Here is a 21,765-nt window from a genome sequence, read left to right as displayed (position 1 = left end):
GAGGCCAGGCTGGGTAGCAAGGATCTGTAACCCCAGTGCTGAGTGAGGATGGGGATGGAGGGACCCTGGACCATCAGGGTCTGGCCAGCCGTGAGCCAAAACCATGAGCTCCAGATTCAGTGAGAGACCCTGTCTCAAAAAGATGGAGAGAGAGAGAGAGAACCATAACCAAAGTTGACCTCTGGCCTTCACATACACACACGTGAACAGATGAATGCACCACATACATGTGCACAGAAATACAAGACATATATGCATGCCACACACATATGAATAGATGAATGAATATATAGACAATTTATTCGAGAGCAGTGATCTTAACTTTTCTACCCATGTGCAGTACACGCTGAGTGAATACTGGAAGCCCTTCTTCTCTCCTGTTTACATACGAAATGTTAATTATTCCTCAGGACTTAAAGCAGAATGAGTATCGCCCGTGTTGGTTCAATCTGTTGCCTTACAAAAACAAAATTAATAACAGACATTTGCACAAGAAGGGACTAAATAATCTCAGGTTTTATTCCCAGACCTCAATCAACCCCGTAGAGGGGTGTGTGTGTGTGAGAGAGGGGGGGGGAGGGAGAGGGAGAGGGTGAGGGAAAGAGATCTGAAGAAAAGTGAAGAAAAGATAAAAGAAAGGGTGTAACTTCTCGAGTGGACACACAAAATGCAGCATGTACCTACTACAGTGGAACATTATTCAGCCTTAAAAGGAAAAGAGGGGCTAGAAATGGCTCGGCAGTTAAGCAGGCTTACTGCTCTTGTGGATGAGGTGAGTTTAGTTCCCAGAAACGACATCAGGTGGCTCATCACTGCCTGTTATTCCAACGCCACAGGATCTGGAGCACTTGCTGGGTCCAGAGGACCCAGGTTCAATTCCCAGCACTCAAATGGAGGCGCACTTACCTGTAACTCCAGGATCTGATGCCCTCTTCTGACCTCCACAGGCATCAGGAATGCACATGATACAAAGACATGCATGCCGGCAAAACACCCATACACATACATTGTTTTTTTTTAATTTTAAATAAATCACTACAAGCACATTATTAATGCTGGAATAAAACTTAGGAGAAATACTAATCCTCATTAGCTCAAACAGGCTTATGTGGAACAAAAGTTCCAAGAATTTCAAAGACATAAAGGTTAGGCAGAACAGAGACTACAGAAACAAAGGACAGAAGAGGGCCAGTGAGGACGTAGCTTAGTGACACAGAATATATTCAGTATACATGAGCCTCCAGACACTGTCTCAAGCACTCTCACCCAAAAAGTTCAGGTTGACAATTCAGAGAAGAAATACAAAAAGCTGTAATTAAATAAAATAAAAAAAAAAAAACTAAAGTACTCAGGCATGGAAAGCATGATGAAACACAATGGACTCCAATTTTAGATAACAATATAAGGAATTTCGAGGCAGAAAGTCAGATGAATAAAAAATGGATATATCACTCCATAAATGGTACCAGGACATCTGGTTAGTGATTTGGAAAAGATAGAATGCGCCAGATCCTATTTATACTGAAAATTATGGATCTGCTACTTAAGTAGTTCTAAGTAAAAGAGCCGGCAAACTCATCTCCTGTTTCACAGTGCAGAGGAGAGCTGCAGTTGTTTTGTGCCCTCTACTCTTTGCTGGGAAGGGAGAGTGAATCTTCCTCACCATCCCGGAAAACCTGCAGGTACAGCACCATGACCTCCTGAGGAAATACTGCACTATTGAGAGGAGCAGCTCTTCTCAGCCCAGCCCCTCTGACTGAACCATTCAGCCCAGTGGACAGCATCCTGTGTGAAAGAGAGATCAGAAGGAAATACAGCCTATTATTGGATAATTCGATTGTTTCTCTAAAAACTAGAATTACGGGTGGTTTCTTCTTGCCATTTTTCTGTTTTCTAAATTTCCTATGATAATCATGTGTACATTGTTGCCAATATATATATATATATATATATATATATATATATATATATATATATATATATACCATGCCACCAAGTTAACATAAATTTAGTAATGAAACGGATGGTGAGCAGCAGCTCCCAGAGGTCCTACCTGCCTTTCACACTGTCCGTGAGCCCTGGGAACTTCTTCTGAGGAAGGGGGATGTGCCTGCTCACCAATCCACAGTGTGGGCTTTTCTTTCATGTCTCACAAATGACAATGTCCTCATCTGACCCTGGTGACTCAGGGGGCATGGAGGAAAGGGGAGGGCTAAGTGCTTGGTGGCCAGCTGCCCTGCGCTCTCAGGACCTTATCCTGCCTTTGAGCCTCCTAGCATATCAACAGGATATGGCCTGGACATTTTCCTCCCCTGGCTTCCCCAAACACAAAATGCAGTCCTTTGTCTGGACAGCACTTGGATGGGCTCTGGATAGGACCATTTTCAACTTTCTCTCGTTAGATGAAAACGTCCTCCAGCCAATTAAAATTTAATCTGTGAAAGTAATGCTTGTACATTCTAGATCCACAGCCTGGATGAAGTTTGGCTTCTGATACTTCTCATATGCTTAGCCTGGATTTGATTCTGAAGAGCTATTTTATTGTTCAAAAAGTCTTAGCACTGTATAGTGCCTTCCAGTTTGGTCTCATCTTAGGCTAATAGGAGCTCTACTTTTTGAAATAGTACATTACTTTGCAAACCTTCAAAATCTAGCTATTGTCTTACTCTGTTTTCAGTTGCTATAACTGAATGCTTGAAACTACAGGAATTATAAAGAACGATACATATGTGTCTTAACGGTTCTGGAAGCTTAGAAGCCTAAGATCAAGGGGCCACATCTAGTGTGGACCTTCTCACTGACAGGGACTCTGCACAAAGTCCCGGGGTTGCACAGGGCATGGAGTGGTAAAGGAGCTCACCAAAGCAGCTAATCTGGTTTGAGAATACATCTAATCCTGTTAACTTCCTTCCTCCATTACTAATTAATCCACTAATCCATGTATGGATCGATCTATTCATAAATTCATAGTCTTCCCTTACTCACCTTTAAATGGTCCTATCTCTAAATACTATTAAATATAACTTTGGGGGATTAAGTTTTCAACTAAAAAATTCTGAAGATAAACATTCAAGCCATAGCAGCTATTTTGTAAGAAGCACACACAAAAAAAACCCTCATACATTTTTCATGTGAATTAAAATGGACAGTCTAAGAGCAAGCCTACATAACAGGAAGCAGCACCATTTTTACTGTTTTAGAATGGCATTAGCTCTTGTCAGGGCTTCGTCCGTGTAAGGTCTGGAGAGTATCTACTGCCTAGTTTGTAGGGCTCAGTGCAAAATGAAAAGATGTGACTCGTTATTTAAAAATTATGAAGACTTCTCAGCCGATGACAGCAACTCATTCAGCCAGTCTCGTGGCCCTTCTAACCATGGGGTCCCGGGCTGCACAGGTCACCTATCCGCAAGGCTGTTGAGATAGAAAGCCTGAGTGCAAATTATACTGTGTGTCAAAATGCATTCACAGACTACACAAACTGTGTTCTTATGGGAATCGCCTTTGAAAATACTTTGCTTTTAAACTCAGGTGGCTGCAAGTCATGTGTTTATTTTGTGAGAGGCTCTGATAGAGCTATAAATAGCATTCTGTGTGTGTTTTGGAATTCGTGGACAGTGAGAAAATCGGGCCTTTCAAGTCACCTTCAAAGCTAACAAACTTTATGAGCACAACAATGGGCAGTGGATGAGGCTGTCATGCTACTCTGTGTGTAAGTATTTAGTCAAACAGCTACAACCCATGATTATGACTTTCTTTTGATATTTTGAAACTGACGCTCTATTTAATCCATGTATTTTCACTGGTATTTGAAACATTCGTGGGGTCCATGTGGTGTAATGAGAGCACGTACTGGGGGAAAACACAGCACTAAGCCATGTCTCCCATTCCAACGCATCCTCTCCCAAGAGAAGACAGTGCCACTCACCTGTCATACAAGAAAAAGGTCATTGACAAAGCACATCAGGCCACCAAGCTCTGTTCAGTCAAGAGAGAATTTGGGTCTTGCATTTTCTTCTTTTTACAACTGAAATTCAGAACTGAGTATCTTGATATCTAGGGAAAGTTTGTTTCCTTTATGGTGTGAGCTATGGCGGGCTGGAACCATCACAGATTCTAATGAGATATGGTACAGCATGACGTGGGTACAGATGGTTCAATCGGCTTCCTCACCACCAGTTGGTCTCGTTAGACTCTCAATCCGACTTGATCCGTGGAGTACAGACTTGTACACGTGGCGTCTGTTATGGCTGAGATCTTCAGTGTCCTCTGTAGGCCTCTGATGGTAAAGGAGAAGGTGGTAAGGCCTGTGATGAGAAGGATTTAGTAGAAGAAAACTTCCCAAGCATCCCGTGGAAGGGGATACAGGGACTCTTGCTTCCTGCTGCCATGAAGCAGTAATATTTCCTCCTCTGTGTTAATCTCCAACAGGCCCAAAATCAACAGGGCTGAGAAACATGAACCACAAACCCTGAGCCCAAACAAACATTTCTCTGGTTAAGTTGCCTCAGCCTTTTGTCGTAGTGAAGGAAACCAACAGGCCATCACGCTTGGGTTTCTAAACAGCAGTTCACAGCAGAGATGAAGACATGGAAGAGGGGAAGAATCACCTTTGAGCCAAGTGGACATGTGGGTATTTTTTTAAGATTTAATGTATATGTTTGGATGTATGTGTACCACATGCATGCTGGTGCCCTTAGAGGTTAAAAGAGGGCCACCATGTGGGTGCTGGGAACCAAACCCAGATTCTCTGCAAGAACAGCCAGTGCTCTTAACCACTGAACCATCTTACCAGGTCAAGGGAACATGTCTTAATTTGAATTTGGACACTGTATTTGCACTTTGTGGTTAAGTTCCTCTTTTAAAACATTTCCTTACTTGTCAAGTGGAGAATTATTAATATGTACTTTATAAAACTGTCATGAGAATTAAAAAAATTAAATACATGTGTAGATATCCACACATATAATCATGTATGTATAGCTACATGTGCACACATATGTAAAATTTGGCCCATTGACACTAAGTAAATGGCAGTTTTTAATAATATTTATTTGTTTATTTATTAAAAATTGTTCAACACAGTCTCACTATGTAACACAGACTGGTCATGAATTTGTCATGCTCATGTCTCAGCTCCTCAGGTGCTGGGATTATAAGTATATTTCATCACACCTAGCTAGAATTTGTATTATTACTAACTATTCAAGCAAGAAATTTGCAAGACAGTCTCCTTGATAGGAAAAGAAAGAAAGAAAACTCTACACAGCATTAAGTTACTTACGTTATCTCCATAAAATTAGATCTGAGGACAAAGAGAAACATCTCAAAACAAGCAGAAAATAATAAACTCCAGTGTGTGTCTGACTACTAATTAAATGTCATTAACTTGCATTCTGTCTCTCTCTCTCTCTCTCTCTCTCTCTCTCTCTCTCTCTCTCTCTCTCTCTCTCTCTTTCTCACACACACACACACACACACACACACACACCAGCCCTCTCTCCCTCCCTCCCTTTCCCTGTCTTTCTCCTTCTCCCTCCTCTCCCACTCAGAGCTCTTATATCTGCTAAGCACAAGTTCTACCACTGAGCCACAGCCCGGACTTCTATAATTTAATGAAGATGTTAGTCAGAGGGTCAAATGTCCATGGACAGTTGTATAAAACCCGCACGCACGCACACAACTCTGCTAAGGGAGTTTGCGCTGCCGGGAAGGCTCAGCAATGGAACACTTATTTGACATGCACAAGGTCTTAGATTCAATGTCTAGCATTGTAAAAAAACACAAAAGTACATGATTCTGGCAGCTTATTGAGCCCATTTCAAAGATGATTTTGTTTGTATCTACCAAATGGAGACAGTGAGTTGTGGTGGTTTGAAAGAAAATGGCCTCCATAGGTTGTGGCACTATTAGGAGGTGTGGCCTTGTTAGAGTAGGTGTGGCCTCCTTTGACGAAGTGTATCACCATGGGGGTGGGCTTTGAGGTCTCTTATGCTCAAGCTACGCCCAGCGTGGAACACAGACTCCTTCTGCTGCCTGTAGATCAAGATGTAGAACTCTCAGCTCCTTCTCTAACACCATGTCTGCCTATACTCTACCATGTCCCACCCTGACGATAATGGACTAAACCTCTGAAACTGTAAGCCAGCCCCAATTAAATGTTTTCCTTTATAAGAGTTGTTGTGGTCATGATGTGTTTTTACAGCAATAAAAACCTTAAGATATGAGTATCCTTGTATAAGATTGGTACTTTTGGCTACATATTACTCTATCTCAATTAATTGACCCTAACACAATAAAGTATATTCTCTCCAAAGGCATAATTATTATAAAGGTAGTTCAATTGTTGGGGATCCAGGTCCTTTCTATACATCTGCCCTGCCATCTTTGGAATGTTAATAATTTTGTCTCCCAGTGGTGATGTGGCTCAAAAGCTCCAAACACTGCATCCTCCCTCAGAACCTATGAAAAGGCTGAAAATAATCAAAGAAAAGGAAAGAATATAAAAATATTATCTCTAACTTGTGGCTTAAGAACAAAAGAATAAACTTTGCTCATAAGTGTCCTCATAACAGACTCTTCGTATCTCATTAGTTAAAGTCAGATCACATGTTCATTCCTAAGCCACTCGATGGCAAGTGGTATAGAGTCAGCTTCTGAAGAGGCTGGAGCCACCTCTGCAGAAACACAGGGCTCCATGGAGTTTAGACACTAGAAGAAAGTCAGAGATGGGACCAGGGAACAAGAAGGGGACATCTAGCCGTGTTTGCTCACCACTCTAGGCTTCCTGTGAAAATGAGTGAAATAATTCACTGGAAAAGCTTTAATCCCCTAAAAATGGGCACTGCTCTGGACAGCTGCCATCAAGCATAACATTTAATCACAGGGATATGATCACCCACTGGAACTGTCAACAAGAGTGGGCCTACCGATGTTGTCTCATAGAAGGGGGTGTGCGTGGAGCCATTGGGCACTCTCTGAAACTGCAGTCACTTCCTCTTATGCCTGCCTCTGCTACCATTGCTGGAGAGCTGGCCAGATGTTTCCAGATTCTTGGCCTCTTATCCAAAGAACTGAAAATAAGGGCTCACACAGATTTGCAAAAGAAGCAAAATCTCTTTATTTAAAGCAAAGAGATAGTACAGATTAAAGAGGGATACACTGTCAAGATTGACAGCAGGCCAGATGAGTAACAGTACTTGAGGGTCTCAGCCTACAGCCTGCGATCTCTTTATGGGATATAAAGGAAGGAGTTGGTTACTATGGGATGCACTTTCAGTGGTTCCCTGATTGGCAAGTGAGATCATGCATTCTTTTTTCCTACTGCCCATGTCCCTTCCCATAATGCATCTTAATGCATTTTAATAATATGCATGTCCAATTATACATAGATGTAAGATAGTGTGATGGTCCAATTAGCAGTGTTCCCCTTAGGCTCGTGTATTTGAACTCTTTGTCCCCAGCTGTTTGGGATGTTGTGAAACCTTTAGAAGGTGGAACCTTGGTAGAGGAAGTACATCCCTGGAGGTGGGCTTTATAGCCTGAGCCCACTTCCTGTCCTCACTTTCTGCTTCCTGTGCACTGATGAAAAGTGGTTTCTCTGCTTCCTGACTACAAGGCTGCCCTCACAACCCTGCTGCCTTTTCTACCACGATGGACTATGTCTCCTCCGGAACCTAAAGCTAAGATAACACCTTTCCTCCCGTGAATTGCTTTTGGTCATTGTATTTTATCACAGCAACAGAAAATTAAATGGTGTGGATAGTATATGGGAAATTCTCCTAAAAATGTAGTAGACATAGTTTTGCCTCATTGCATATGCACCCCAAATCAGTTCAGGTTGGATTAGCCCTCTGTTCTTTATATCATGATACACTGGGAATACACATGAATAGAAACTGCCTGAATTTGAGTTGTTATTAGAGGTGGGACCTATACTGTTGCTCAGAGATGGGAGCAGCTCAATGTGGGGGAGGGGGGCCGCGAGGGGGCATTGAGGGTTTTTCTGAGGTTTTCAGGTGTATTGTTTGGAGAGAAAGATGTGTGTACACAGTACACGCAGGTGAAGTAACCAGACAACCAACATCACTAATGGAAGAGGAGGCTGTGAATAACCCCAAGTAAGCAGAGTTGCAGGACAAATTACCCCTCACCCCTGCCTCACCACCCCTCACCTTTGCATAATTCGGTCCTGCTGTACCTGATCGTGGGTGGCTGCTAGAGTACAGAGGATATGGAAAGTTACCTGAAGGGAGGTCTCTATCTGTGGAGAAGTCATTGTCCATTTGAGGGTGGAAGCTTTCCACAGTGCCGCAGTTTGGGGGTCACCCACATTCTTGTAAGTAACCACCATATTTGTATAAATAAACCCAGTAGGCTCATTGGTCCATCAAGCTGAGTTGGGTGGAATCATTCCTTTGGCCTTTCCTTGGTGCCATATCTAGGGTGAACAGGCATTTGTTCAGGTTGCGCCAGGAAAAATTAAAGTGACAGGTACATGGAAAGAGTCCTTCACTTTGAAAATTTGTAATTCCTAGCTGGGCAGTGGTGGCTCATGCCTTTAACCCCAGCACTCAGGAGGCAGAGGCCAGCCTGGTCTACAAAGTGAGTTCCAGGACAGCCAAGGCTACACAGAGAAATCCTGTCTCAAAAAAAAAAAAAAAAAAAAAAAAAAGGAAAAAGGAAGGAAGGGAAGAAAGTTTGTAATTGTAATTCCTGCATCCACACCAGGCAGTTCACAATTGCCTCTAACTCCAGTTCCAGAGGTAGCAGCAGTCATTAACACATACCCACACCCAGAAACATAATTAAAATAAACCTTTTAAAATAGAAACCAGTAAATCAAACAACTTTCTCTCTCTCTCTCTCTCTCTCTCTCTCTCTCTCTCTCTCTCTCTCTCTCTCTCTCACACACACACACACACACACACACACACACACACACACACACCCTTAACCAGATTGACGCAAAGCCCAGAATTATCCTTCCAGCTCATCTTGTCTTTCCCAGAGTTCCCATCAGCAGAGGCCTGTCTGTCCTCTGTCCTCCCCCACGGTGTAGGCAGCTCTGGCATGGCCCTCGTGGTCCTCCCCCACGGTGTAGGCAGCTCTGGCATGGCCCTCGTGGTCCTCCCCCACGGTGTAGGCAACTCTGGCATGGCCCTCATGGTCCTGCCCCATCTCACTGCTTCCCTTGGCTGTAGGCTGGACTTGATCATTTGTTTTTGTCAAACAGAGCAGTGAATTTCTGGGATACAGTGTCCAAGCTGAGGTAATACGAGACTATGACTTTCATCTTGCTCGACTGCTTTGTTATTTCCTCATTTATTACATTTCAGTGAAGGAAGACACTGTGTGGGGAGAGGCCCCGTGGCAAGGAGCTGAGTGGCCTTGTGCCAAGGCTGTGTGAGGAACGAAGTCCTTCCAACAACTACAAGCGGGTTTGGAAATGCCTCATTCTCCCGATGAGCTTTGAGAGAGACTGCTGTGCCAGCTGGTGCCTTGACAACGGCCCATGAGAGGCCAAAAAGGTGAATGTCGGACCCAGCGCTGCTGGTTCCTGGTCCATGAGTATTATGGGATGAGACATGCTATTTCAAGCTACTTCAGTTGGAAGTCATTGTGTGGGTTCACTTTGTGAGCTAACTTGAGTAGATTAAAGGATACCTAGGTAGCCAGTAAATACATTCTGAGTGTGTTTCCTGAAGAGATGAATGTGTGAAGATGTGTCTTTGGCTCTGTGAGCAGGTGTCATCCAATCTACCCTCAGACACAGACTGGGATGACCCCTCCAGTTTCCCTGACTCTCCGGCTTGTGAGACATTTGATTTCTTTGATAAATCTCCATATATGCATATACATATCACACAGCATATACATACATAAGTCTCACATACTTACATACAAATAACACCGTATATATCTATATAGGTGAACATAGGTATTACATTATTTTAATTACCTATCTACTTATTGAAGGGCACAGTGTGTGTGCCATGGTGTCTTTGTGGAAGTCAGAACAAATTTAGGGGTTAGTTCAGCCCAGTCCTTCCACTGTGTGGGTTCCTGAGCTTGAACTCAGGTCATCAGACTCACTGACAAGGACCTCTACTGGCTGGGCCATCTCATCAACACACAGCTCCCCTTAAAAGACAAGATCTAAGTAGCTCAGGTTGGCCTCTAACTTGCCATTGTAGCTAACAATGACATCAAACTTGCAGTCCTTCTGTCTCAACCCCCCACCCCCCACCCTCCACCCCCTACCCCCGGTGCTGGAATTATAGACATGTGGACAATGTTATTCACGGCTAAGTGTGGAACTCAGAGCTTCATGCATGCTAGGCACACACTACCAACTGAGATCCATCTCCAAACCTCAACTGTTACATTCTTTAAGAGAACAAAAAAATCCAGCTGCATGTGACGGCACACAACACTGATCCCAGCTGTGGTAAGAGGACTGAGAGTTCCAGACCAGCCTGGGCTGCAGAATGAGGTTCTGTCATGAAATTTCAGGAAGGGACAGAAGTAGGATTGGACTCAGATGTGGCTTTACTTAAGAAGAACGAATACTAGCTGAGCCTACTATGTGCTGATTTTGTGCTGGACGCTATTTGAAGTGCCGTAGATACAGCAGCTTGCTATAGCAACCTCACGAGATGGGTGCTGCATTCTCTCCACATAAATGAGATAACCGTAGCACCAACCAATTAGGGCATGTGTCTAATGTTACATATTGAGCTACAGGCTTTGATTCCTGTCCAGCTCCCTAATAATTCCTAGCTTTGTTGTTGTTGTTGTTATTGTTGCTGTTTGTTTTGTTTTTGTTTTGATGTGTGATTTTTCTGTGTTGTCCAGGCTGGCCTCAAACTCCTGGATCTGAGTGATCCTCCGCCTGAAGAGTAGTTGAGCCTCTGGGTATATGCCACTGTGCTCTGCTTATTGGTGTCAAGTGTGAACAAAGGGGCAAGAAATCCAGGCAAAGCACGCAAGCACAGCACACACTTTGGAATCCTATTTGGATTTGGTCGCATACGCCTAAGCCCCTTGTAACAGAGTACTTGGCATACCAATCCCCTCACCTGCGTGTACTGTGTGCACTCACCTCTCTCCAAGCACTGCTCCCAGCAACCTCAGAACCCGCTGGACCCCGTCCCCTACATCTGCATTGAGCTACATGTACTCCTACCTAAGCAAGAGTATGAGCTTTCTTATCCATAGTAACAACCAAATTTAGGCACTTTCTACTCAAGTATATTCCCAGTATATTATGATTTAAGGAATAAAAGGGCAGGTGTATAGTGAACTGGTTTTCTTTTGATTTTATTAGTAAATTTTGTTTTCTCACAATTTTACACATACACTGTAGTTTCTGGTTACTCTCCCTACACCCTCTTGTGGTAGTTTGAAAGAAAACAGCCCCCAAAGGGAGCGGCACTAATGAGAGGTGTGGCCTTCTTGGGGAGGAAGTTTGTCACTGTGGAGGAGGGCTTTGAGGTCTCCTATGTCCAAGCTATACCCAGTGAGACAAACCACTTCCTGTTGCCTTTGAGTCAAGATGTAGGACTGTCAGCTCCTTCTCCAGCACCATGTCCACTGCATGCCACCATGTTGCACCATGACAATAATGGACTGAACCTCTGTAAATGTAAGCCACCCCAGTGAAATGTTTTACAAGAGTTGCTGTAATCATAGTGTCTCTTCACAGCGATAGAAACCCTAATTAAGACACCCTCCTATTTCCTCCCACACTACAAGAACTTGTACTCCTTACAAATCTCTTTCCCACAAAATTTGACCAAGGTCATCTGTTTGACCCCATGTTTAGAAGTAACTATTAACAGCCTGGTGAGCTCACCTGTGGGTATACAACTGAATACTATACCTCCAGAACCTGTTGGTTGCCAGCAGCTCAGCAGAAAATGACAGGGTCCTGGAAGTCCATTCCCTCTCATAGCTGACTATTAGGAGGTCCCAATTTCTATGAACCCAGTGTCAGTATAAGTCTGTGGCTGCCATGACCTTATCACGCTTTGAAGATGGTGTTTTACAGCCTCGATCCCCTACAGCTCTTACATCCTTTGCATATCCTCTTCCTCAATGTTTCTTGAGCCTTCAATGATGGTGCAAATATTTTGTCTTAGGCTAAGCCTTGTCTGAGCTCAACCATCCTTCTTGTACCATAATGGGTCTTTGCATGTATCTCTGTTCACTGCAAGGAGAAATATCTCTGTGTAAGACTGAGAGTAGCCTTTGTCTGCGGGTATAAACAGATAGTTAGGGGGTGATTTAATGCTATGTCAATCCTGCTAATCAGACATTTGAGGTCCCTCCACCCCCACTCCCAGAGCCTGAGACCTCTTCAAACACCAGCGTTGGACCAATTTTACAGAGTGAACCTGCAATCCAATTGGCAAGCAGTTGGTTATCCCCATAACAGTAATGCCACCATTGCACCAACGGGCACGTCTTTCTAGGCAGCTGAGTACTACAGTTTGTAGAGTTTACATCTGAGTTGGAGTATCGGTACTTTTACCCACAAAAGCCTCCATAGGACCATCTGGCACTATAAGAGCCAGTTGGTAGGAAGGAATCTTCCAACCCAGCTGAACTGGTTGGGATATGCACTGTATCCTTTAGTATAAAGGTTTAGGTGAAGCCCCTATTTACCATCTTATGCTTATGAATAACTGGGCATGCATATGACTGAAGTCAGATGCATTAAGGGAAGAGATGTGTGCAATAAGAAAAATAAACATGACCTAATGTATCAAAGTGGGGAACTACCCAAACTATGCCTCTTAGTATCTAGCCACTGCTTTTGAATCTCATATAAAAGAAGGCCCAAACAACAATTGGGGACCTTGAGTCCTCTTCCTCATGTGGCCCTCTTTCGATCTTGATGGCAATTCTCTTTCTAATCTGTACTGTTATTTTGCTCTGAATAAAATAGTTTTGTTACTTTTATAAATCTATGTGAGCCATTATTTCTAATTCTTTGGACAAAGGGCCTGGAAACATCTGGTCCAACACCCAACCACCAGTACTCCAGGAAATTCTTGGAGCAATAACAACAGCTGCAATGGACCCTCTGGGTGAATTATGAGGGGTGCAGCTGAGGGGTGCAGGCCATAAGATGTATGCTATATTTGTTCATGGCTACCATGTCATTCTGGCCTTTGGGAAAACATGGTTAAAGTTAGCATGCTTTTCCAAAAAATAGGATAAGGTATACACAATTTAAAAATCTATCATTTTAACTATTTTTCAGTGCTCATCTCGGTGGCATGAAGAGCACTCTCAGTGAAGGCTGGGGATGTACCTGTTGGTAGATGCTTGCTTAACATGCATGAAGCCCTGGACTTACTCCCCAACACTGAGGAGAACTGGGCTGTAAGGAAGATCAGAAGTTTAAGGTCATCCTTGGCTACATAGAAACTTTGAGGCCAGACTGGGATACGTGAGATCCTGTTCCCCACCTCTGCTCCTCCCACCACCAGAGAAAGAGAGCCGGAGAGATGGCTCTGTCAGTAAAGTGCCTGCCATGAAAGCCTGAGGACCTGAGTTCAGATCCCCAGCACCCATGTACTGTCAAGGGTATCAGCACACATCTGTCACCCTTAGTTGGGGAAGAAGAACAGAGATGGGCAGATCCCTGGAGCTTCTGACCAGCCAGTCTAGTCATCAGTGATCTCTGGGTTTAGTGAGAGACCTTCTCTCACAACAAACAGACCTCTGACCTCCATTAATACATGTATATACATGCATGTTCCTTGCATGCACACACACATGAACACACACTTCACATACACAAAATTTTAGAAAGAATTATTATCAATGTTATACAATTATCACCATCATCCCTTATATAATTAAATATGCCAAGAAAGCGTGCCCAGTCCTCAAAATGCAGCCTGGAGCTTTCTGGCTAACTAATGCTAGGCTATTTTGAAAGGACTGCCAGGTGGTGGTGGCGCACACCTTTAATCCCAGCACATGGGAGGCAGAGGAGAGTGGATCTCTGAGTTCGAGGCCAGCCTGGTCTACAGAGCGAGTTCCAGGACAGCCAGAGCTACACTGAGAAACCCTGTCTTGAAAAAACAAAAATAAAAAAAGAGGCAAAGAATCAAGTTGCTTTTTCTTGTAGTTAGAGACAGAGATTGAACGTACCTACCTTGAAAAGGAGGCAATAGTTTGCCTTACCCTTATTCACCTGAGTGAGTGTCAGGAATGGCTTTTGCTATTCTTATTGGCCACTTAGCATCTGTTTTTGTTAGGGTTCCTATGTCTATGAGGAGATTCCATGACCATGGCACTCCTTTAAAGGAAAACATTTAATTGAGGTGGCAGCTTACAGTTTCAGAGGTTCAGTATACTATCATCATGATGGGGAGCATGGCGGCAGGCAGATGTGGTGCTGGAGGAGTAGCTGGGAGTCCTACGTCTTACAGGCAACAGGAAGTCAACTGAGACACTGAAGGGTTCACAACACGCTCCCACGGTCGCATATACCAGGTGGACACTTCCGCCTAGCCAGTTCCAGGTCAGGATAGGCATTTCCGGGTCAGGGCGTCTCTCGTAACCAGGATACCCAGCAGACCTGGACACCTCCGCCTAGCCAGTTCCAGGTCAAGATAGCCATTTCTGGGTCAAGGCGTCTCGCGTGACCAGGATCCGTGACGTTTCATGGCCACATAAGTGTGCAACGTGGCCATGTGATCTACACACATGCGTGGAGTAGTGATGTGACCTGGCCACACCCAGCCTTTTAAAAACTGAGCGCCATGTTCCCGGTTCCTTCTTCTTCTCCACGCACGTGTCTCTCCCACAGGCCTGCGCACTCTCTATCCCTTTATCTCTAATAAACTCTTATTAGCGGATTCTGTCGTGTTTCGTGACATTTCCTTGCAGGGTAAGAAAACAACGCGGCTAAATAACTAACAGACACTAGGCAGTATCCTGAGCATAGGAAACCTCAAATCCTGCCCCCACGGTGACACACTTCCTCCAACAAGGCCACGCCCACTCCAACAAAGCCACACCTCCTAATAGTGCCACTCCCTATGAGATGATGGGGTCCAATTACCAAACTACCACGGCATTAAAGTCCATTATCCTGTGCAAAGGTCTGGACTAAGGAGAAGCAGGGGCAGCCTTCCTAAACAGGAACTTGATGCTCTCATGACTCCAACTTCCTTTGCAGCGAAGACACACTCCTCCCCAGACTCTGTCATGTGGACTCTCTCACATGGAGTTTTGACTCAGGATCTCACAATGCAAAGAGGCAATACTTGGCTGGAATCCAATCTAGTATAGGTAGCAAACACTAGGACAGCCATCTTCAGAGTATGGACTAGCATTTCTCACCATGGTGTTCTGGGGACAATCCCCAAAGACACAAGCATCTGTGCTTATGACAGCAGCAGAGGACATCTCCACAGGCCCGGCTTGGTGGCAGAATCTTGGATGTTTTCCTGTAGGCATGACTTCTAATCCTGGCTTTCCTGATTCTAAACATGCTGAGAATTACTCAAAGGCCTTTTATAGACCTGGGTATGGTGACACATGCCATTAGTGCCGGCATAGAGTCGTGCTCTTGTAACCGAATTGACCATCACTCTATCCTTCTGACAGAGGTGAGGGACAGCATCTCACTGCTACCTGTGAGAAGGTCATGTAGAACTCAGGTGACCAGATGGGAACTTTATTTCCATGATGCTATTTCATAGCTTGATAGACAGCTCTGACATCTGCTTGGGTCACCCAAAACTGAACTCAGAAGCCTCAACAGAGGAATTTTGATTTGACCCTGGAAAGGAGGAAGTGGCCTCTGTCTCTGAGCATGAATTCCTCCTGGATGTGTCAATCCCTTACCACTCCTTTGAGTGGCCTCAGGGATCTTTCCTGGGATGGAGAGGTTCAGTACTGGAAGCGAAAGTTCCTCAATGGCCAAGGGCAAAGATGAGCATTTCTTATTTCATAATACAGCCCAGCTCCCCACTCCACTTTTATCTACTCAGCAAAACTAAGATGAGTGCCTGGAGATGCGGACTAGGCATTAGACAGACTCCCTGGTGGGCAGACAGAGAGGGAGAGGCAGACTGTGCACCTCCAAGATGGCTGGCTTCTTCCTCATCTTCAGACCTGAGACAAAAGCCTTGGAGCTTAAAACAAAGGCCTTGTGGGCTTTTTCTGCTGCTGACAGACTGGCTCTACAAGCTCCAGATTGGATCAGGACATGTTTACACAGTTGTGGGCCAATCAACCATCCTGTCATTCTTCAAACTGACTAACCCTAAATTAAGGGGAGGAAGACACTTCAAAGACTTTTAAAATTCAGAGCCCTCAAGTAGAAGCGGGACTTTGTCTCTCTGAGTACCACCACCACCACCACCACCACCTCCACCACCTCCACCACCTCCACCTCCACCTCTACCTCCACCTCCACCACCTCCACCTCCACCACCACCTCCACCACCACCTCCACCACCACCTCATCCTCCACCACCACCGCCTCCTCCACCTCCACCACCACCACCACCACCTCCACCACCACCACCACCACCTCCTCCACCACCACCACCACCACCTCCACCACCACCACCACCACCACCTCCTCCTCCTCCACCACCACCACCACCACCACCACCACCTCCTCCTCCTCCTCCTCCTCCACCACCACCACCACCACCACCTCCTCCTCCTCCTCCTCTCCTCCTCCTCCTCCTCCTCCACCACCACCACCTCCTCCTCCTCCACCCACTCCTCTGCTTTGTGGAGGGTCTTTACCTCTGCATGTCTGCTGTACATGTGTGTTTCCTTAACCTTAGTGAAAGCCTTTCTTCAACTGCTGACCCTGTTTGCTGTGTTTGAGATCTCCCTGGCTAGTACCTGTCACACTGGAAATTTTCCCTTTAGATTCTTTAAGTAGCAGAGAAAAGGAACCCAATCAAGACCCAGAACCATAACAGGAGCATCTCAGGATGTGATTAATTACTTTGGATGCTGTTGATGCAGGCTGAAGATAATGTACTGAAAACAGCAGTGTGGAAGTCTACTGACTGGTGGCATTCATCTTCAAGAATTATGAGTTACAGTCTTGTTATATTCACCAAGTGACTATCGTGAGTATGAGACAACCACTTACTACATCCATGAAGAAATGCCCATGTGGAATGGTCACATGGACCCCAAAAAATGCACAGAGCACCTAAACCCTGTTGGTACCTGGAGGTAAATATGGAACATCCTGTGGCTATGCAGGGCAGGTGTGCTTGCACATGTTGTGAGGGCAGAGTCCTGGGTCTGCCTCTTTCCTAGACCAGTTCCCGGTTACTGCTGCTCTGTTTATCCACTGAAGTAACCCAAGCATGGCACAAATCCCCTACTCCTCTGTTGGCATGATGCCTGGCGCTCAGCTGCTGTGCCTTCTCCTGATCCACAGGAGCGGTGTGCAAAAACAGCTGTGAAACTGTAGACGTCTCAGGCTCACTCCTTGAGTAAACTGTTTAAAGCTGCTGTCAAGCATGGACATGAGGCAAAGATGTATTTTGGAACTTGGAGTCCCAGAAGTGTTCTCATTCTTCATACAACCAAGGAAGAATCATGGAAGCACATTGGGGAAGTAAAGTCTAGCAAACCCATGGCTAGCGCTAATACATCCTTGACATCAGACGTAAGAGCAGAGTGCTGTGGATATTACTCTATATAAATAAAACACTGATGGCCAGTGACCAGGCAGGAAGTAGGTGGGACAAGGAGAGAGGAGAATTCTGGGAAGCGGAAGGCTGAAGGGGGAGACGCTGGAGCCACGGCCAGGACAAGCAGCATGTAAAGACACTGGTAAGCCACCAGCCACGTGGCAAGGTATAGATTTATAAAAATGGGTTAATTTAAGATAAAAGAACAGTTAGCAAGAAACCTGCCATGGCCATACAGTTTGTAAGCAATATAAATCTCTGTGTTTACTTGGTTGGGTCTGAGTGGCTGTGGGACTGGCGGGTGACAAAGATTTGTCCTGCCTGTGGGCAAGGCAGGAAAACTCTAGCTACAACATAAAGCTAAAGATGCAGTTGATTACCAGAAATGATTTTGTTTTCTGGAATGTACCCCACTCTCATGCACAGCAACATTGCTTTCTTTTTAGTGTCAGAATATCTTCTACCCACCAAGTTCTGTGTCTAGCTTACAGCCCCCGCCCTCATCGTATGTAGCTTATTGAAGTTATAACTTTCCCACATCCCCACATCCTTATGCTACTCTCAAGTGATGTCAGAATTGTCATTTTTCTTCACATTGAACACTAGGAAATAAAAAAAAAAATGACCTGCCTTTGATAATTCTTTCAATACAAATTAAAAGTATTTGTCTAGAAGGTATAAATTATATGAAATTCAAAACAAAATTGCATTTGTTTCTTTGTGTGCTTACTTACATATTCAGTTATTTTGAGACAGGATCCTGTTCTGTAGCCCTTGCTCAGAACTCATTCATGTAGAACAGGTCAACCTTCAACTTGCAGCAAATCCTCCTGCCTCAGCTTCCCGAGTGCTGGAATCCCAGGCCTATCTGAAATAGCTGCAGGGTCAGCAAGAACAGGTGTCTCAAAAAACAACATAAGGTGGCAGAGATTGAAAAAGACGCCCAACATCACCCTCTGGTACACACACACACACACACACACACACACACACACACACACTATTAAATTTCTAATGGCAAGAAAATGACATTTTTTAAATTGCACTGAGCTTGACAGTTTTGAGCACATGCCTGGATTGTCTTGGCACCTTGTTATAACACTGGTCCAGATTTAGTGGGTCTGGAAATCTGTTTTCTTCCACTCTCCCCGTGTTACTGGTCCACAGACCACATGCACTATGGATAACTTTGCCTACCTTTAAATGTTAGCCTAACCAGGGTGTGGCGTTCAATGCCTTCAATCCCAGTACCCAGGAGGTAGAGGCAGACAGATCTCTGTGAGTTCAAGGCCAGCCTGAATTCACATAGTGAATTCTAGAAATAGCCAAGGCTACCTAGAGAGATTCTGTCTCAAAAAGCAAACAATAAAAATAAAAATTAATTAATTAATGTTATCTCAAATGATTTTTGTGAAACTCCAAAAATTAAAATAATAGCTACCAGTGTTTCCCCTTGCTAAGAGGTCTTATTTTGTTATATGTTAAATATTTTATTTTCTCTGCATAGTTACAATTTTAACTAATAGTACTTATTAGCATAGGAAAATGGGGATTTTTAGATGATGTGATGAAGAGAACCTTTGTTTACTTAATGTTCAGAAATCAGGCCAGTGTCCAGCGTTTCTAAAGTAGGGTTAGGTCTCCATGGAAATGTCATAGCATTGGCAGTCCTGCTGCTAGGCAGGCTAGGAAAACTCCAGAACAAATACACATGCCAGGCAACTTCTGGTTTTTGTTTTGTTTTTCTGTTCCTCCATGTCCAGCCTGGCAAGATGCAGCAGCGCACAAACACTGGGTTTGCATACTCATTGGTCGGGTGGGTGCGTGCGTGCGTGCGTGCGTGCGTGCGTGCGTGCGTGCGTTCTCTCCTTTCTAATGGGATGGTCCTTCCAGGATTCCTTCTCTCCTTTCTAATGGGATGGTCTGCCCCCTTGAACTGAAGTTCTCAAGCTGTTGTCTGATCCCGTGTGTTACATACTGAGCTGTATCACACTAGCTTTTTTTTTTCAAGCACGATGCGATTGCCCTGATTCAGTGTCTCGTTCTTTACATAACAGCATCATGCCATTTTTCATGTCCCAGGAATGACTTTCTTACCCAGTCGCTCTTTCTCCATTGCTCCTTGGCATGGGAGATGGAGGAGTCCATACTAAAGGCCGAAAGAATGGTTGGAGGGTAGGACTCAGTGCTCGACTAAAAGTCATGAAGTCCTGGGTTCCATCGCCAGCATCACAAAACCCTGTCATCCCAGAACTCAGAAGGTGGAGGCAGGAGGACCAGAAGTTTAAGGTCATCCCTGAAGACAGAACATGACACCAACCTGGGATACCTGAGGTCCTATCTTTAAAAAAAAAACGTGCTGAAATGAAGAGGGGGTAGAAATCCTGGATATTCCTTTGAAAGGCAATGGTGTCAGCACATAGAGTGAAGCTTTTAGCGAACCACATTTTCCTCCACAAGAGAGAATATTAAAACTTTCCCCAAATGGAGAAGAACATGGCATCTTCATTTGTGATTGCAGTCATCCAGGAGAGAAATAATCACTGGAACCTGAATGGTTGAGGTGGAGCTGGGCTTAGGTGTGTAGCATTTGAGCAGTGTGGAGATAGCTGGAATGTTTGATCTACGTGGGAGGGGCCATCACAATGGTCCAGACCTCAACTCTCCTCTTAACGTCCCTCCTTCAACATTCTACCTGCTTAAAAAAAAAAAAAAAAAAAACAGACAAAAACAACCAACCAAACAAAAACCTCATTCATTTTCACTCTTCCTGGCTTATTGATGCAACATTCCTAAGAAGTCTAGTCGGTCTTACTGAGCTCTAGGTTACCATAAAAGTGTTAAGTTCACAGCAGTGTCAGAGTTCAGAGAAGGATGGGAGAGACTGAAGGACAGTTCTTTTCTCTGGGGTCAGAATGTTGCCACCTTTCCACTGAAGAGCAGCCATTAGTTTTCAGGCTCATTTTGCATGAAAGAAGTGTAGAGAATTGCAGAGCAAACCATCTGTGGTGACTATAGAGAAGGACCTCTGGAATACACTTATCTAAATTACTGCCCATGTGCCCCTGTGCCATCCCCTCTCTGTAGAAGCTCACTGGTTCCGCTCCATCAAAGAGTTTTATACACAAAGTTTATACACAAAGAAGAATAATTCCCTATCCCCTGACTATCTGCAAGGAAGTATTGTCAAGAACTGTGAGTTCCCAACCCTAAAACACTTGGAATTCACCCAATGAAAGGTCCTGCCCTTATTTCTCCATCTACACGAGGGAATGCAGTTTCTGTAAGAAAGGAAAAAGGTTGTGTTCTCTGCCTGCCTATGAAAGAAAAATAGGGACTGTGGTCCCTTTCAAGTCAAAGTTTTATTCTTAGGTCAAAGGCACCTCGGGAGCCTCCTGCCAAATGCGTTGAAAGGCTTTGTTTGGTTATCTGAAGCCATCAAAGGTCACGAAGGTCATCGTTTCACCCATGCTGGGTTTGAGAAATGTGGCCTTTCACCGCTTCTAATGTGCAGCAGAAATGAATGCTCAATGTTCGCTTCATTACCCGGTCCTCGCTTTTTCTCTTCGGACTTGATGAATATCATCACCCATAAGATAGTCATGTTGTGGCCTCTAGGTTACCTTAAAAGTCTTGTTGTTAAGTCACAACAATGCATGCTTGTCCAGACTTAGAGAACAATGGGAGAAGCTGAAATGTTTTTCTCCAAGGTCAAGACACCTTTCCGGGGCCTGCTGGTTTCTCTCCTGGATAAAGGTGACCTCAAATCACAGACAGACCATCCAGCCAGCAGCAGGACACCAGGGAGCCTGTTTTCAACAACACTCAGGAAACCCTTCTTTCTTCATGGTAAATACCAGTTAATGACTGAGAGGTAATAGAAAACTTAAAGTTGCCTAAAGCAAACATCAGAAATAAAGATTGCAGACGAGTGTAGATCCGCAAAAATTAGTGGATCAAAGTACAAAGAGGACATTATCATAGACTCAAGATGTATACCACAAGGCTAACTCCAAAGGGGAAATATTAAATAGACAGTGGAGAAATCTGTGATGTAGCTGATACCAGC

General features: G+C 44.4%; 1 long non-coding RNA gene across 1 annotated transcript in view; it reads right to left on the bottom strand.

The window, feature by feature from the left end:
* Positions 1 to 270: 270 nt before the first annotated feature.
* The window catches only part of LOC119088489, a 49,965-nt gene continuing 28,470 nt past the window's right edge, over positions 271 to 21,765 (bottom strand). The window contains exons 2-4 of the long non-coding RNA XR_005092114.1: positions 18,431 to 18,573; positions 3,926 to 4,276; positions 271 to 1,785 (exon numbers count right to left, since the gene is read on the bottom strand). This is a non-coding gene — a long non-coding RNA (uncharacterized LOC119088489). The remainder of the gene's footprint in view (positions 1,786 to 3,925; positions 4,277 to 18,430; positions 18,574 to 21,765) is intronic.

Source organism: Peromyscus leucopus, chromosome 9 (assembly GCF_004664715.2).
Source record: "Peromyscus leucopus breed LL Stock chromosome 9, UCI_PerLeu_2.1, whole genome shotgun sequence".
In the NCBI taxonomy this organism is placed as follows: Eukaryota; Metazoa; Chordata; class Mammalia; order Rodentia; family Cricetidae; genus Peromyscus; species Peromyscus leucopus.
Note: the sequence above shows the minus strand (reverse complement) of the source record. Positions and strands in the feature narration are given on the sequence as shown.